The following is a 17,764-nucleotide window of genomic DNA, read 5'->3' on the forward strand; positions in this document are numbered from 1 at the left end:
AGCCCCTCATGTGGGTGTGTCTTTGCTTCTGTTTTAGTATTCTTGTCAGGTTGGCCAACAGGTTACTTACTGTTTGTTCCCCATCGGTGTTCAGAGCAGTTGGTGTTTTGTCCTTTTTGTGTTCTCGGCTCAATCATATGAAAGTCGGGTAAGTGACATTTCAGTTATGTATAGGAGACCTAGCCAGTGGGTGACCAGGTTACAACAGAATCAGCCTTAGGGCCTAGATATAGAAATACATGTCAGACAAACAATTGCACTACTTCAGGTTATATGACCAGCCTTAGACAATGACATTGCATTGCAGTTATGTCAGTTTGACATAAGTAACCATCTCTGCATTTCAATATTATATGTTAGTCTTTAAATACAACAAATACATTTGCTTGCTTTCTTGAAATACCTTAAAACTGATGTGGTTGTGAACGTTCAGTGCCCTATGTTGTATGACTTAAATTTCTTAAGAAAAAAATATATTTTTGAAAGGAGGGATAATACATGGAAAAAAATATCAAGTCAATGGAGCACCTCATTGTCTAAGCTTGGTTATACATCTTTTTCATAGCAAGGTATTTCCCAAGCCTTACAATCTGAGAAAAAGATTACTGTATACCATGACTAAATTAGTCTAGATGGTTTTGTGCATTTTATATTTGAAAATTGTCAGCTGTTTCCTGTTCAGTATGTGAAACATCAGTGGATGATAATTTATATAGAGGATGTTTATCACACTGAAAAGTATTTGTTTTAAAAGACATGCCCATTTACTATCTGTTATGATTTAATCATACTGTGGTTTGGAATTATAGGAGAGTTATAGGTACTTTGACTATTTCTCTTGTATTTTATTTTCTATTGATAACTGGCCAATACTTATTAATTTTTATATTTTACCTTTTTGAATTAAATATCGTATATTCACTTAAAAGTACTTTAAAATTCAAGCAATAAGCTCATGTACAAATGTTTCCTTTACATTTATAAATGTATATCTTGTTTTATTTAGCAGTAGAGCTTTTCTCCCTGGGCCTCTGCTGAAAGTGGGTTCTGCCCAGTCAGACAACTTTAATAGTCATGAAAAACAATTAAATAAAGTGATAAGTGTACTGAAAACTGTCATTTTCAGGCTGACAATGATAATTTAATATATAGCAGGACACTGGTAGATGAGAGTGTTGTTATTATTATGAACACAGTAGTCAGAACAGATCCATATTGTGACTGGGGTGAAGGGAGTACTTACCCATTTTACAAATTATTAGTTGGCGTGGCCAACAACTATTGATGAAGTGAGAGTGCAGTACCAACACTTCTTTATGTGGCTGTAGGGATGTACTGGCTTCATAACTGAATGCTGATACTGCATTTGCATTTATGGCTGAAATGCTGCATAGGGTGATTTAACTGAAAGAAGCTGCTTGTTACGTTTGAAGTATGGAAAATGTTTTACTTTGAGGAGGCTTTTTGGTTATTGTTTTCTCACAGCAACTTTGAGTTGAGTAGAGCACCAGTTTGTGGGACTACACAGGATGCCAGAAGGAGCCTGGGTTTACATTAATGGGTGGAACGGGCAACATATGTTATTTTGTGATGGTTACTTAAAGCAGTCAGGTTTAACTCACGTTTACCTTACTGAAAAAAAATCCTACAAAAATAAGTTACACCTGCAAAGTATATGTAACCATCACACAATGACCTGTCCGAGGAAACAATAAATGTTTTGTTAAGGAGAGAAAAGGAGGTTGCAGAGATACCAGGATAGTGTTGAAAGTAATATTCTGTTACATGTTATCTGTAGTGTCACTCAGCGCATACAGGAAAAGGAATATTATGTAGCGTAATGACTGTCTGTTTCAGTATGCAAGGCAAAAGTGTGTGGTGTAAGTAAGACAATGGGTGAAATCCTGGGAGAGAAACCAAATCTTTGCCAGAGATAGACAATATCATATCTCAAAAGGGACAATGGTGTGCAAAGTTTGGATGACAAAGTATGTCCAAAAACCTGTACCAATAATAAACATTGAATTGAGAATGGTATCTTAGACAGTCAGACACTAGAAAAAAAGAAAAAGGGATACAGAATTTGCAACAAAAAACAAGCAGAAGTGATTCAAAGCATGGCTGCATTGTACTGTTATACAGAGCAAGGAGCACAGATAAGAAGATATGGACTGGACAGCAATGAAGGGTGGACATTCCCAGTACCAGAGACATATGGGCCATTCACAGGCGCTTGTGGTATGTGAAGGTGTATGGGTAGTAGCAGTTCACCAGTAACTGTAGCTGGAGGGATGGAGGGGGAGTAGAGATTTAAATAAAAGATGGCATCTCATGTACAGTGAGGCAGGAGAAAGAGCAAATCCCATAAAGGGGGCAAGGAAAGAACCTAACGCAAATGCCCCAAATGTCAAGATAGACAAAGGTGAATGCTGGTGTACTGATTCTGTAAACTGACCCAGAGACAGATCAAGAAAAGAGAATAAAAGACTTGAGGAGATAATAAATAAATGTGGTAGGAAGAAGCAAGTCATAGTCATGAAAGATTTCAGTTCTTTAGAAGCTACTAGAGCATTCATTTTTAAGGGTAAAGAAGAAGAAGGAGTTGACTGAACTCTTAGAGAGTGAGTGGTTATGCCAAGTAGTGCCCCAGAATGGTTGGAGTTAAAGAGGTATTTCTAAATGATGTGAAGTGAGTCAGATATGTCTATAGAGGGGTGCCACTGGCCAGCAGTGATCATGCCCCATATAGTTCAGAATATGAGAGATAATACTTTGGGATATAAAAGTTCTATATTAGGACACATGGAAGGGGGGAGATCCAAGATGAGTTAAAGGTCTAAGGATAAAAGGAAGGAGTAAAAAACATCAGGGCTGGTTGAAGGATGTGGTGTTTAAAGCTACCAAAAATGGTATGAGGGAAAAATAAAAGGACAAAAACAGGTTAAGGAATGATCAAAGAGGTATAAAAGAGATTAAAGAATGAAGGCAAAATAGCAAGTTTTAAAGGAGGGTGGGAAGGTAGAAGAGGCACAATACAAGGCAGCAGCAAAAAGGCAAAAAAAAAAGAAATTGAGGAAATCAAAGGGCAAAAGTGAAAGGGAGATGGCACATGGGATCAAGAAGAAGAGCAAGGGCTTCTTCAGGTATACAGCAGAAAGAGAAAATGGAGGAACACACTTGGTCAGATTGCTAAGCCCTAAATGTATAAAATAAACTGAATATACCCTATATTTCAAACATTTTTGAGCTTGTATGAACTTTAAACATTTCAGATTTATAGTACTGGATATGAGTGTCAAGTATATCCCTAACAAGTTGCCTTTGAGAAATGTACAAAGCTGTCAATGTTGCAAGTCCCTTGAATGGATGTAATTTATGCATTTAATAACCACTCTCATTACATTTTGAAAAAAATAAATCAGGGATGTACTGCCCAGTACCTGTTGATGAACGGTGCAGTGCAAAACTATTTAGGTCTGTATATTTCCCTGGTCCAATTTTCTCTGTGTTAGGGGTACAGCACCATTTTTTTCCAGCTATTGACTGGACATCATCTGTGATTATAACAATCAACCCATGCCACTTGAAAACTGCATTACACAGCTTCTTGAAAATATAATTTCCTGTTGTCCAGTCATGTAAAGCCATCAGACTCAGTAAAATTTCAGTGATTTCAAAGTCAACTTTCACTCCCCTGACAAAAAATACCTAGTTCTGTTGTGTCAGTGTTATTAGTGCTTTCATCAACAGCTACAGAATAAACTCTAAATTTGGTTGCTTTTGATAAAGCGGATGATAAATACCAGTGATATCTCTTGTCCTTTGAAAAACAGTATTTGTAGACTGTTTGAAAACAAGTATTTCTACTCTAGACAAATAATGCCAGTTACATGAAATATGCATTATTTCACAAAAATCACACTCTGCTAATGGCTTTCCAGCTTTAGTTATCTTTTGACACATACAATTTACCATATCTGTTTAATCTGCTTCCATCTTACTTTTATAAAATATATTTTGTTGTGCAGTGATACTGATCTTTAGCTGGTCTTCAGTTTCAGATGTTGGCTCACCCTACTACTTTGTATGAGAATCATCATGTTTAGTTACAGAAGTCTGGCTAGGATGGAACAAAGGCAGCGGCTACCCTGGGCCCAAGGTGTTAGGGGGCAAGACTGGCAAATGCTGAGGTAGTGCAGTAAAGGCATTTATGTACTGGCATTGCTGAATGCCAGTATGGAAGTGAATTCAAATACTGGTTCTGTACTTTTGTTAGGACTGAGGCACATGCATCAGTGCTTTGTGTGTAGCATATTTTGTAGCAAGCCACTTGCTATAAGTGTAGCAATTGGCTTGGTACAGTTTTCAAACACAGAAGATGACTTTCTGCTCCACAGTTCTTTGAGGGGCTTAGCAGAGCAAGAAAAAACTGACCTGGCTCGGGCTTGTATGTTTCTTTTTTTTTTGCCCCACAACTTATAGTTGAGGAGAGCTTGATCATCTATAATTAGGACTTCTTAAACTTTTTCTAAAATAAAAAAAAATATTTCAAAACATTTTCATAATACAGCACCACTTGTTAGAGTGTGTTTTAAATTTATTGTTTTGAACTTTTTTTCCAGTAAACAATGAAGCAAAACATATGAACCAATAATGACAAAACTTCCCAATTCAGAACATTTTAACCATAACAAGCCACTCAAACTTCTATCATTACAATTCACAAATATCAGTCAATATGCACAATCTCTGCAGAAGTAAAATCATCTGACTAATTCCACATTAAAGAGATCTGTAATTGATGAAGAGGTTGTTGCTAGCAAACAACATTATATTTCAGTGTTTAATCTACAAATTCAGTGCCTGCTTCCCTTGAAGAAAAAATTGTCTGTGTTACATTAAAAAATGGTAAGCTGGTAATATTGCAATAGGGAATGGATGGAAAACTGAAAACAGGTTCATAGTTACTAGACATCTCATCCAAAGGAGGATATACTGAGGAGTGCAACACCCCACCCTATTTGCTTCTGGATCATAGATTAATGCCCACAATAGTTGCCTCTGCTATTTTGTTAACTCATGACAACAAGGTTCAGATTTAAGATAAATTAAAATAAATTCAAGTAAAATTGAATCAAACAAAAGTTCTGCTGTGATAAGCTGTTACAGAGTTGTCTGATCCACATGAAGAAGAGAATGCCAGAAAGCAGAAAGGTAAGTTTGGGACAGCCAGAAGATGCTCTTTCTAAGCAAGATCCATTTAAGTATTTTGAGTTTATACATCAGATGAAAGATTCTTCAGAAGAAATGGAAAGCACTTAATGAAGATGAAACAGAGGGTACTTTAACAAAGAAGGTGTTAGCAGAACATGAGACTGTTTTTAATATGTTGGAAGAAAGTAATACTGATTTGTCACATCTGTTCATCAATTTTGTCAGATTCTGAATTTACTGCATCGCTAACTATTAAATTTACTAGATTAGGAAAACAGAATTAAATTTGATCATGCCATACAGGCAGATATTTAAATTTGTATGACTGATATATACTTGGAAGTGCTGAGTCTCTAAAATGTTTTCAAGAAAAAAAACATTAATTATGATTAATATTATAAAATATTGTCCATCTATCTGAGCTGTTTAGGGTACACTGCTATATCCATACCTTTAAGTTTGTCTGTGGTAATACTTCACTCCAGGCACTCTGTTATTCTGATTTTACATTAGGAGGACTGGGATTATTCATCTTGTGACTGCAGGTGTTTACCTGGTCTTTCTGAGCTGGGAAACCCACAAAAGGGCTCTAAGTATTTTTTCTTTGCACTTCTCTTATATACTGTGACTGTACTTCAGCAGTTTAAAAAAACATGTACTGTTTGCTGCTGCTTTGCACTGTTTTACTACTGCATTTGCTGCACTTTGTATTTCACACCAACTGCTGCTTTTACTTAATTTAAGAAAATATCTCTTTCTGCTGTTTTATTGTATTGCTTTTAATTCAAAAAAAGCTGTGCTGTTTTTTTTACACTGTTGTTTATTTAATTATATATATATATATATATATATATATATATATATATATATATATATACATCCTGCTTTTTTCTGTTGTCCCATTGCACTTCTATTGGCCAAAATATAGACTGGATTCAGACCAACTGAATGCAGTTCTATTTGCAGACTGAGTCCTAAAAATCAGGACATCTTTTTCTGGAGAAGCCCCACTGTACCGTCATGGCAGGAGCGTATAGTAGTACTATCTTATTGAAGGTTACTAGTTCAGACCTCAGTTTGAGCTATTTCATTGGCACAGGGCTCAATTTGAGCTGTTTCACTGGTGCAGTTTGAGCTTTTTCATTGGTTTCTTTATATTAGCTTGTTTGCTTTTGCTTGTGCATAGCGCACCACTGCACAGAGGATGTAACTGTTGGCAGTTATAGAAGCAAAGTTGTCAGCAGAAGTATTTTCCCTTAGAAGTGGCTGCTATCTGGCAGATGAGTTTTTGAATATCTCTCAGTTATTCAGTGAACCACCCAGCAAAAATTTTACCTCTTACCTATCAACATCAAACCCTATAGATTCCATCTTTTACAGACCTCCTAGTGTACACCCTATAGGTTAGGCACCCTAAAATAGCTCCCTGACTGATACCCCCATCTCTTCTCCTTATCTGCTGAGATGCCAGGTTCAAACTTTGCATTATGGACTGTCAGTTTCCATCTGTTTCTCCTGCCAGCCTGGTGAACATGGGTTTTATGAGGCAGTGTAGCAACTGTCTCATGTACACTGACAACCCTTTACTCCTAAATCACCCAAGTACAATTTGCAAGAGATGCTCCTACACTAAGAATCTGGAATCACTGCTCTCTTGCTCCCACAACAGCAACACTAAACAGTTGCTATCTCACACACCATGACTCCTATTCGTAATATGCACCTAATGCATAAACCTTCATATGCAGAGGTGCTCTCCAGAAACCTACCTAAACACCACAACACCCAAAGCACACAATACACATAAAAACACTAGCACCTGTGTCTCACCAAATAAGCCCTTAAGCCAATGCACAACTATTCCAAATGTTTTAGCTATAGGTGACTCTATAGTGAGACATACAGATGCCCAACTTACCAGGTTGAACAAGGAGAAAGTTATGGTCAGCTGCCTGTCTGCTGCAAGGATTCACCAGATCACACATGCACTCATGTCTCTCAACAATAGGTACTGTTGTGACTCTGTCATAGTTCATGTTTGTGTGAACAACTTGATATGTACCTCTCTGGACTATATGAAGGTAGACATGATTGGGCTCTCCAAATATGTGTCCCAGCTGGGTATGTCCCTAGCATTGAGCAGCATTTTACCCTCGCCTAAGATGATACCACAATATAAACAGAAATTAATTGACTTCAATAATTTGCTTAGTTTCTGGTGTCATTCTAAGGGGATCTAGTTTCTATCAGCCTGACAACATGGACAGACCACGCTGCTTCACCAGAGATGGTCTTCACCTGGTACATATAGGCTTTCAGTTGCTGACTAAAGCACTTGCCTCCCCCATAATGCTTTTTTAGGCAAGGTCACAATAAACAAAATTCTTGATGTGAAAATATCAAACACAAAGAAACTAAGGGTCATGATGATAAATGCTACGAGTTTAAATCAGAAACTGCACTTGCTGGAAGTACTCCTCTCCCTGAAAGATGTTGACATCTGTGCAGTCACAGAAACTTGGATTCAGGCTGCAGAAAGTACTCCGGCCTTGCAAGGCTACAATGCCTTCCACACTTTCAGACTGCAAGTAGAAGGTATGAGAACCAAAAGAGGTGGAATATCTATCTCCATTAAAGATAATTACACCTCTAAACTGGTTAGACAAGAAAACTATGGAGCTACTCCAAGTCAAAATTACTGTGGGTAAAACCTCCTTTCAGATCATCATTACTTACAGGACCCTTACATGAGCCAAGATGCCCACATAGCTTATTTAGACCTACTTGGGACAATTAAGCTATAACCTAACACCCTAGCCATGGGTGACTTCAACTATCCTTCCATTAATTGGGAAAATTATACATATCCACACTCACTCACACTAAAGTTCCTAAAATTTGTTAACTCAAATGCCCTGGAACAAATAGTGCACCAACCCACAAAGGGCTCCAATATTCTAGACCTGGTCCTCACCAATATGAATGAACGATGCAACGCCTCAACTGTAGGGCCCGCACTGGTTAAATCTGAATATAAATCAGTCATTTTTGAAGTAGCAGTAGCACTAGAAGTCCCCAAAGAAAAAATCAAACTAAAAACTTTACCAAAGCTAACTATACCTCCTAAGCTATGGTAAAATCGACTTCCAAGCTCCAGTTTCCACAGATGGCATTGACGGCTATACTAAGGTGTACACTTTTGCTCTGTATAAACATCTACACAAATGTATAGACACAGCTGTGCTGGATAGGATTAAAGCAAGATCTTTAAGAAAAAACAAACCATCCCAGAAGATGTCTAGCATTAACAAATTATACATTAAGCAAAAGAAGCTGATGTCTAAAAATACAAAAGGGAGACTCCAGAACTGGAAGAGCACCCTTCTCACCCTGAACAAGCAATTATGACAACTTGTAAAATCTTCAAAGAACAACTATGAGAAAAGTTTAGCAACTATAGCCAAGCATAACCATAAGGCTTTCTTCAGCTACGTCTAAGGTAGGACTCAGATGTGTGGTGAACGAATTGTTGATGGGATCACACCCACACTGACCCTGTGGAAATTGAAACCTGCTGGCAGACAGGTTTGGTGAAAATTTCACCCCCCATATCCCACTCAAGCAGACCACAAACCACGTCTTCATCATCTCCTCCTTCCTGCATCTCCAAAGAGCAGGTTATCAATGCTCTCTCCAAGGCTAAGAACACAGCCTCCATGGGACCAGATGGCATTCTGGGCTGCGTTCTTAATGTTCTAAAGCAAGAGCTAGCTACTCTATTAGGCACTTTATTCAACCACAGCCTGAGTACTGGCTTTGTCCCCACTAACTGTTATCCCCCTACACAAGGGCAGCTCAGCAACAAACACTGGCAACTATAGACCCATAAGTTTAGCCAGCCTCATCTGTAAGGCAATGGAATGACTCATCATGCACCTCATAAATAAGGATATAGGTGACCTCCAAACCCTGGATCCATCCCAGTTTGGTTTTGTCAAGGGCAGGTCATACCTGCTAAACCTGGTGGACTCCTTTGAGAATGTGATCAGAGCCATAGATGAGGGCAAAGCCATGCACACAGCCTGTCTTGACTTGGCCATGGCCTCCGACACAATCCACATTTGGGCATCATTGACAAAGTCACCCAGTTGAATATCAACCCCTATCTTGTCAGGTGGGTTGCAAACTGGTTCACAGATTGACAACACTCAGTCAAAGTGGGAGACTTTACCTCTACCAGCAGACCTGCCACCGGTGCAGTCCCATAAGTGTCAGTGCTGGGCCCCCTCTTGCTTGGCATATACTTCTCAGATGTCCAGGCCAAAACGTAGGAGCTATGGCTAACCAAGTTTGCAGATGACTGCAGATTAGGTGCTATAATTGAATCCCCTAGTGATGTCAGCATACTTCAAAAGGGGCTTCCACAGACCAATGATTGGTGCCAAAGCTGTGGTCTTAAACTAAATGCTAAAAAATGCATCATCGTTCCCATCAGTAAAAACAATGTCCCTGCTGATTATAAAATAAACAATAATACCCAAAGTACCAATTCAGTAATGACAGACCTGGGAACACAAGTTGACTGTGACTTTAAATTTGATAACCAGTCTGTCTACTGGGATGAGGAAGGCATTCTACATTGTTCACCTGATTAGCAAAGACATTGCCTCAACAGCAAAAGACATTATAACTCCCCTCTATTCATTCCTCCTCAGGCCTATTATTGAATATAATGCTCCCTTTAGTATGCACCATACAAAATACTTGCAGCAACTTGAGAGACCTCAGAGATTTCTAAGAAAATTCAGGGTCTCAAGCACGTCTTATATGGACAGACTGAAGTCGCTGTCACTGTACTCAGCAGTGTATAGACTACTTAAAGGCAACTTATGACTAGTTTACAGGACTATCTCTCACCGAAATCTAATGGAAATGCTGCACATCCGTAAGTCAAATAGGATTAGACTCACTCATTCCAGGGACCTCAATCTAGCCTGTGACATAAACAGGATGTGCTGGAGAGACAGCTACATCTCTCAAAGGGTGCCACTCATCTGGGATAGGCTTCCAATCTATATCAAGCTAAGCACCTCCATGACCCTGTTTAAATGCAACCTGGATGACTGGATGGGAAACCATAAATTTCTGCCGGGGATTGCCTAGGCTTCTCTTCTGGACCTGGGTAGTCTTTGCTAGAAAAACCTTGGGAAGATGATATCTCTCATCTAGTATTATATTGGGATTTAAGAGCTGGCTTGTAAAGACCCTCGGGTTAATAGCCTAGTAACATCCTATGAACCTATGAACCTAGTCTGCAATACTTTGTCTGTATTCTTCTAAAGTTATTAATATTTTCCTTTATAGTTTCATTGCATAATGCTGTAAATGAAGCCAAGGACAGTAATGTAACATATGTACTGCAACTTTAAACTGTTCCAAGATGTTAATGCTTCTTTAATCTGAACCAGAATATGCAGGGTTATAATACATATAGCAAAACTTTAACATATATGCAGTTAACAAAAGTTTTCTATCATGTTCCACCTCATTTCATACTTCCATTCTTTTATTTCCTTAAAAAGAGCAGCTGTTGCACTCCTGATATTTCTAAGAACATCACCATGATATGTCTGGCAATCTAGTTTCAGAGCAAACTTTCCAGGCCTCCATCATGTCATGCCTGCTCAGGTTTTATAATATTTTGTTGTAACAGTAAAGTTAATACAGTGGATTCATGCATAACAACTTATCAGAAGATATTTATGCCCACCCCAAATGTTTTCCTTTCGTGCTATTCAGAAATCATAGCTTATGATAGACTTCTGAAGTGAAACATTTGATACGTTTGGTATCAGCTGAGAGTATAAGCTCCTGTTCTTGCCTACAGAAAGGTCATATAGTGGCTACACACACACACACACACACACACACACAGACACACACACACACACACACACACACACACACACACACACACACACACACACACACACACACACACACACACACACACACACACATCCCTACTTGTCACTTGTCACTTGTCTGTTGTGTTCCACACTCTGCAGACCAAACATCTTCCGGAATTCAAATTCCATGCATGTGGAAGACGAAGATGTAAACAATCGGTTGCATAGACGCAACAGGTGTTTATAACCTTTTTTGTATTTTGCATCTGTGAGACAAAACACAAAGGGTGTTCTGAAAGAAGAATACCCTTAAAAAAAGACAACAGACAATTTTATTTTTTCTGGGCAACACGCTGTCTGGCAAAGGCAGTCTCCGTGTCTAGACACTTTTTACTGTTGCCAAATTTTTCATAACCCCAACATTTAGTTATGTGACCTCATGTGGGGTCACAACATATAGTTTAAGAAGCCCTAGTCTAGATGAACTGGGTACTAGATGAGGTATGGCACTGCTTACTTAGGTAGTGTTGCTTAATTGATTGTACTTCTTCAAAACAGCAGCTTTATCTATTTACACTTCCTTTGAAATCAGTAATGAAGTAATCAATAGACCAGTTCTGCCGAAACTACCCTTTTTTGGTTTCTAGCTGCTTTACAATTTTTTTTTTTGGGTGTGTTCCATTCTTGCCATCTCTTAATGCAACCCACCCACTCCGATTCATTCTAGAAGTGCAGGTGGAAAAGCTGAAGATAAGTGCAAGCTGAGAAAATAAATAATCCATACTACAAAAAAAATTAACTGTCACTGAAGGAAGGTCAATACAACTACTGTTTCAATGCAGATACAAAAAATGAAACATACAAATAAACTCCACAGTTATGCAGAGCAATTCTTACAGCAATACATAACCTTATGCATAGTACAGCTTGATCCCCGTCACTATAACTTTTTAAACCCACTTACACAAAATACAAAAAGATAAGGTTATACACAGTAGACTAGAGCTTGAGATATGTAAGCACAGCAGAGCTTGACCCCTCCATTGCCATAACTGTGTAAGGTATAGACAAACAGATGTACACACACACACACACACACACACACACACACACACACACACACACACACACACACACACACACACACAAATGCATATGTGACTAAATACGCAGGAACAGGACTCCACTTCCATAATTCAGTGTCACGACTGTTGCTGTTCCTATTGGATCTTCTACTTGTACTGTTAGATCCCTTCTTTATTTTAATGCCTTTCACATGTGTACATGCATGCATGTGTGTGTGCGCCTGCGTGTGACTCTCCAGAAAGTCCTGCAATCACTGTTAAAGTGGCAGGACAGTGTTCCATTAACAGAACTGATGGCAAGCCAAATCACATTACTAAGAGCAGAAGTGATAAGTCACCTGGTTCTGTGATATTTTGGGTCAGCAGCTGTCCCACAGGCTAACAGTTTGAGACTGATCCTTTATAGAAAGCTGAATCAGTACAATTTAGAGTGAGCAGTAGTCTGTATAAACAAATTGGATGAGATTCAGAAAGGATTACCATGAACAGAAAGTCTTAACACAAGCAGTTTCCAATTCATGGACCACTCCATCACTGCAGTTTCCCACTATCAGAACCCTCATTGTAGAAGCTGGTCATACTGGGAAAGCCAAATGGTTATGAGGAATCTGGGACAGCAGCTACTGCTAATTAGCCACATGCTCTCCCCTACAAAAAAACGCCAGCAGCTCTTGATTTACTTTGCCAAGTCATTTAGAGAATTGCTCATCTGCATAAATGCCCATAGCTGGAGGAAAAAGTTAGCATAAAGACAACAGTAACCTATTTATTCCAATGGAAGCATTCATGGTACAGGTAAGTTTAAAGAAGATTTGGGGGTGTGGGGTGTTAGTATCCATATATGTGTGTGGAAGGGTGTTTCCATGTCTGTAGGGTGGGTTGTTAATGAAGATGGATGAATGTGTGTGTGTGTGTGTGTGTGTGTGTGTGTGTGTGTGTGTGTGTGTGTGTGTGTGTGTGTGTGTGTGCATGTGCATATATGCCTATGTGTGCAAGAGCATCAGAAAGTGAGTGAGTATAGGGTACTATCCAGGGTAAACACAACACTGTCACAGGTCAAACATTGCAAGCATTAACTGAAGTTGATTCATAGGTATGCTAATTAGCCAATAATAAAGTCTTTCTCATTGTAGCCATAGCTGTGTCTGAATTACTTTTTCTCACCATCATGTAAATTGACCTTCCTATAGTAGGGAATTTATATAAGAGGTGAGAATCTTTCTGCATCATAAGGAATGTGTTATTATTAGGGTTATGTACTATTAGTTGCATAGTTGTACCATATCTGCAGGTGGTCCGACCTGAACTTCAGTACTACAGATTGCTGTAGTCCATGATTGAATTTATTATTTCCCAAATAGTTATCTAGTCTGCTTTAAAACATAGTTAATACATTTGATTGTTTGACCACTCACTTATTCCACAGTCTTGGGATTTGTGTATTACAGATCTGTCTCTTTATCAAGTCTTATTATGTTTCAGTTTATAAGTTGGTCCCCTTTCTCTTATACTTTGCAGTGGTATGGCCGAATGCCATTCCAGTTGAGTTGTTAAATCATTGCTAGTTATTACTTTAAAGACCAGACACAATTACCCCCTGGCCAATCTGTAGAGAATACTAGAGAAACCTAAGTATTTTAATCTTTCTGTGTATGGCAGAGATCTAGATTTTGTAACTCTTTTGGTATAATGCCTTTGCATAATCTCAAGTTGTCCTATTTCAGTCATTGCTCAACTACAGAAGTTTAAGTTGTATATAAGAATGGGTCTTACCATGGACATGAATACATCCTTCATTACTTTATGATCTCTTGTTTTAAATGTATTAAACACCAGAACCACCTGTCTTAGTGCTACCTTTAATCTCAAGAGCATGGTGTTTAAAGTTCAAATCACAATCAAAAATTGTCCCTAAGTCTTTCATATTGCCTACTCTTTTGAATTTAATGCCTCATATATTGATATATTCAAAGTTATTTTCAAAAAAATACTACGTCACTTTTAATTGTAGTTAAATTGAAGGCCTACTCTTATGGCCCATTCCTCTGTCCTAAATAAGTAAAAAGTTAGCATACACAGATCCTCGATGTTGTCAGTTTGTGCTCTGTCCTTATAGCTGTCTGCATATTTCATAAGTCTAAATCTATCAGATAGAGGCATCTTTGAAAATAAAATGTTAAAAAATACAGGTCCATGCACTGACCCCTGTCAGACCCCTCTATCGCTGTTTTGACTGGAGTACATATCTTTGAATACAACTCTTCCCAGAGTATCTGTACCTTAAAATTCTTTGAGAGACCTTTCCTTTTTAACCATATGTTAAAAAGCTTATCCTTAGGTACTAGCTGTTTGAGGAAAATGAAGATGAGTCTAAGAAAGGAAAAAGGAAAACTAATGAATAGTTTAAATCTATTCTAATTTTTACTGTATTTGGCATCATGTAAAAGATGTCCAATACTGCACACAATGTTCCCAAATAAAAATATTTTTCTGAATAAGGGTGGTATTCATAGTCAGGAAGTTCACTGCTATTTAGTAGGTATTAACGAGAAGCGCTGCCACTCCTACATTCAAATATGATAGGTACAAGGCATTAGTGATGAATAAAACAAAACAAAGGTGTTTTTGAAAAAGATGCCTACTTATGGCAAAAGTGTAAAATATATAAAAGTATTGCACAGATAGGAAGTACTATGTAAATGCTGTAAGTTTCATATCATTTGTATGGTTTTGGATATTGTGGTTGGACCCGGCTATACACAGTCACATTTAAAATTGTTAAGGCAAACAGTATACTGTGTACCTTTTATTATTAAAATAAAAAGAAATGGGTTTTATATGTTTTATATAGAGTATCCTTATGTGGACACCCTGATAGTTTGAATAAAGAATTGAAAGGAAGAGATAGGAAAGACTGAAAAAGGAGAGACACAACCATTTGGGGAACATGGAAGGATAACATCAAGAGGGTTGTGCTGAAGAGATGAGAGAGGAGGGGTGCAATAGTTTTGTCTGGGGATAGAAACCCTTTTTTTATGCTTTTTTTTTTTGTATATGAGGGTAGTTTGGATGGGAAATAGGTTAGAGGGTAAAGGTGACTGGATAAGGGAAAAATGACAGCCTACAGGAGTCCCATCCCACAGAGCCTTAAACATTTCCACTGCCAGATGGTGGGGCAGTGGAGAACCTCAATGCTGACGGGCTAGGAGCCTGTGGTGTTACATGGTCAGCACCAGCTGGGAAATGTGTTTTGAACACACAGAAGCACAGCCTCAACTAGCCATATTCGCCATTCATTTATCTCTTTCAGCACATCCAAAACCAATTCCTCAAGTCCCCATTCAGTAAAGCTTGCCAGGCTGCCATGTGCCACAGTTCCTGCAAGACTGGTGCTAACACCCCAACACTGTAAGGACTTCTAGGAAGGACAGTTGATGAGCAATGTCTAACCTGGGAGAACAACCCTGGGTCACTCCAAGGGATGCTGAACAAGTAAAAAATGAGCATAAACAGGACAGAAATAAAATAATAAAGGACAGAGGATTGCATAATTAAAATAACAAAAACAGTAAAAAAAGGGGAGAGAGAGAGAGAGAGAGAGAGACAAAAGAGAAAATATGTTCAGTAAGTTCACACATCATGCTATACAGTATTCACTTTTTTATTTAAAACAATCCTATTTTTATAAATCTTTATTGAGGTAAAACAGAATGTATAGGAAGTACTTATTCAGACTTTTGTTTATAACTGTATGGAAAGTGCTTATGTAAATTTTGGAATGAAATGTTATTGGAGGTGTTTATGATTACTTGGCAGGACCATGTTTGCTATAATTTAATGGTGGACTTTACATGTTGCAGTGTACTATACAAACATAATGATCATATCTGTGCCTGATACACATTTGTTTGTAATATTTCTGTAGGAACACCTTTTATACATTTCCTTTATAAAGGCCATTAAAGACACAAATAGTGCACTTATATACTGACATATATCATCCTTGCTTGCAGTAATGTACTAAATGCACTCCACTAATTCAGTTACAATTCTCTATGAACTCATAATTAAATATTTCTCCATGTACTTATTAATAAAATCAGTAAGCCACACAAATTACTAGTTGTTACTTTATTCAGGCTTACAAGTGGAGTCAAACTAAAAAAACTAACAGACTGTATAAAAACAAAAAAGCGAGGCTGTAGAAGAGCAGTCACAAGGAAATTTCCTGACTTAAACACAAGTTTATTAGCGCTTTCGTTGGGAACAATGTCTCTCCTTCCTCAGACAGAATTCAAGCAAGTTAAGTCAAGTATTTATAACAATCAAACAAACAGCCAATTAACTAATTAACCACAACGCTCAGCATGCGTTAGTAAGACACCCAACATAAACCTCTAGCACATAAAAACCTTCTGTAAAAAACCTCTGCAGGAAACAAACACATAATGCAATAAAAATAGCAAAATACCAACATTATTTTAAAAATAGGAAGTGCTGTATAGTGCAATTCTTGAAAAACCTTTGCATTTTAAATCGAAAATACAATTCTAGTTACCTGTATAATATAATAACAACAAAAAATACAATACAAAAGATTAAAGTACTAATACTGTTAAAACTGTTGAAAGCAGACGGAACCTATACTTAAAAACCCAAATCACCGTCTCATAGAGAGGTGTTTGAGAATGCAACTAATGGACACATACTCTTTAAGTCCAGGATACATATAAGCGGCAGTTCTTATCAGCCAAAATACCTCTTTCATCTCCAACTGGACCTGCCAAGGACCACCTCTTCAATTACAATGTGTTTAAGAATAGCAAATTTAAAACTATGGTCTGTAAATTCTATAATGTGCCTACCCAGAGCATTGGTGGTATCTTTTTTACTGATGGCATAATAATGCTCGTAAATGTGCTACTTTAATTTTCTTTCGGTTTTACCTATATAGAAAGCAGCGCATTTCTCGCAGAAGGCAGAATATACCACACTTCTAGTATCACAATTGTGCTTACCTCTAATGTTGTATATTTTATCTCTAATTCTAACCTTGGGCTCTGTGCTGACATACTTACATTGTCTACATGTCCCGCACTTAGTCATACCTGTGTTTTTAACATGCCTGGCAGGGTGCTTAGTTTCAAGAATAGATTTTAAATGTTGTCCCCGCCTATAAATAATTTTAGGACTTGCTCCAAGCAAATTAAACAAGGCACTATCCTCAATAATGAGGGCCCAATTTTTACTAAGTAACCCTCTTATTAACGAATGATCTAAGCTGTAAGTACACAAAAAAATAGTCCTAAAAGCATGATCATTACCTTTACTGTGAGAGTCACTCACATTAATCACTTCTACTACACTCTGACCATTAAGATATGACAAAATTGGTTTAAAGTAACCTGTTTGACATTTATACACAACTTCAGATGTGATATCAACCACCATAGATTGCGGGTACCCTTTATTAGTAAACATGGACCCCAAGTGTTCGCATTCTTCTATAAAATCATTGTCATCAGAAATCATCCTCGCTGCCCTAACCATCTGTCC

Source organism: Protopterus annectens, chromosome 3.part0 (genome assembly GCF_019279795.1).
Source record: "Protopterus annectens isolate FY-2018-M chromosome 3.part0, PAN1.0, whole genome shotgun sequence".
Lineage (NCBI taxonomy): Eukaryota > Metazoa > Chordata > Ceratodontiformes > Protopteridae > Protopterus > Protopterus annectens.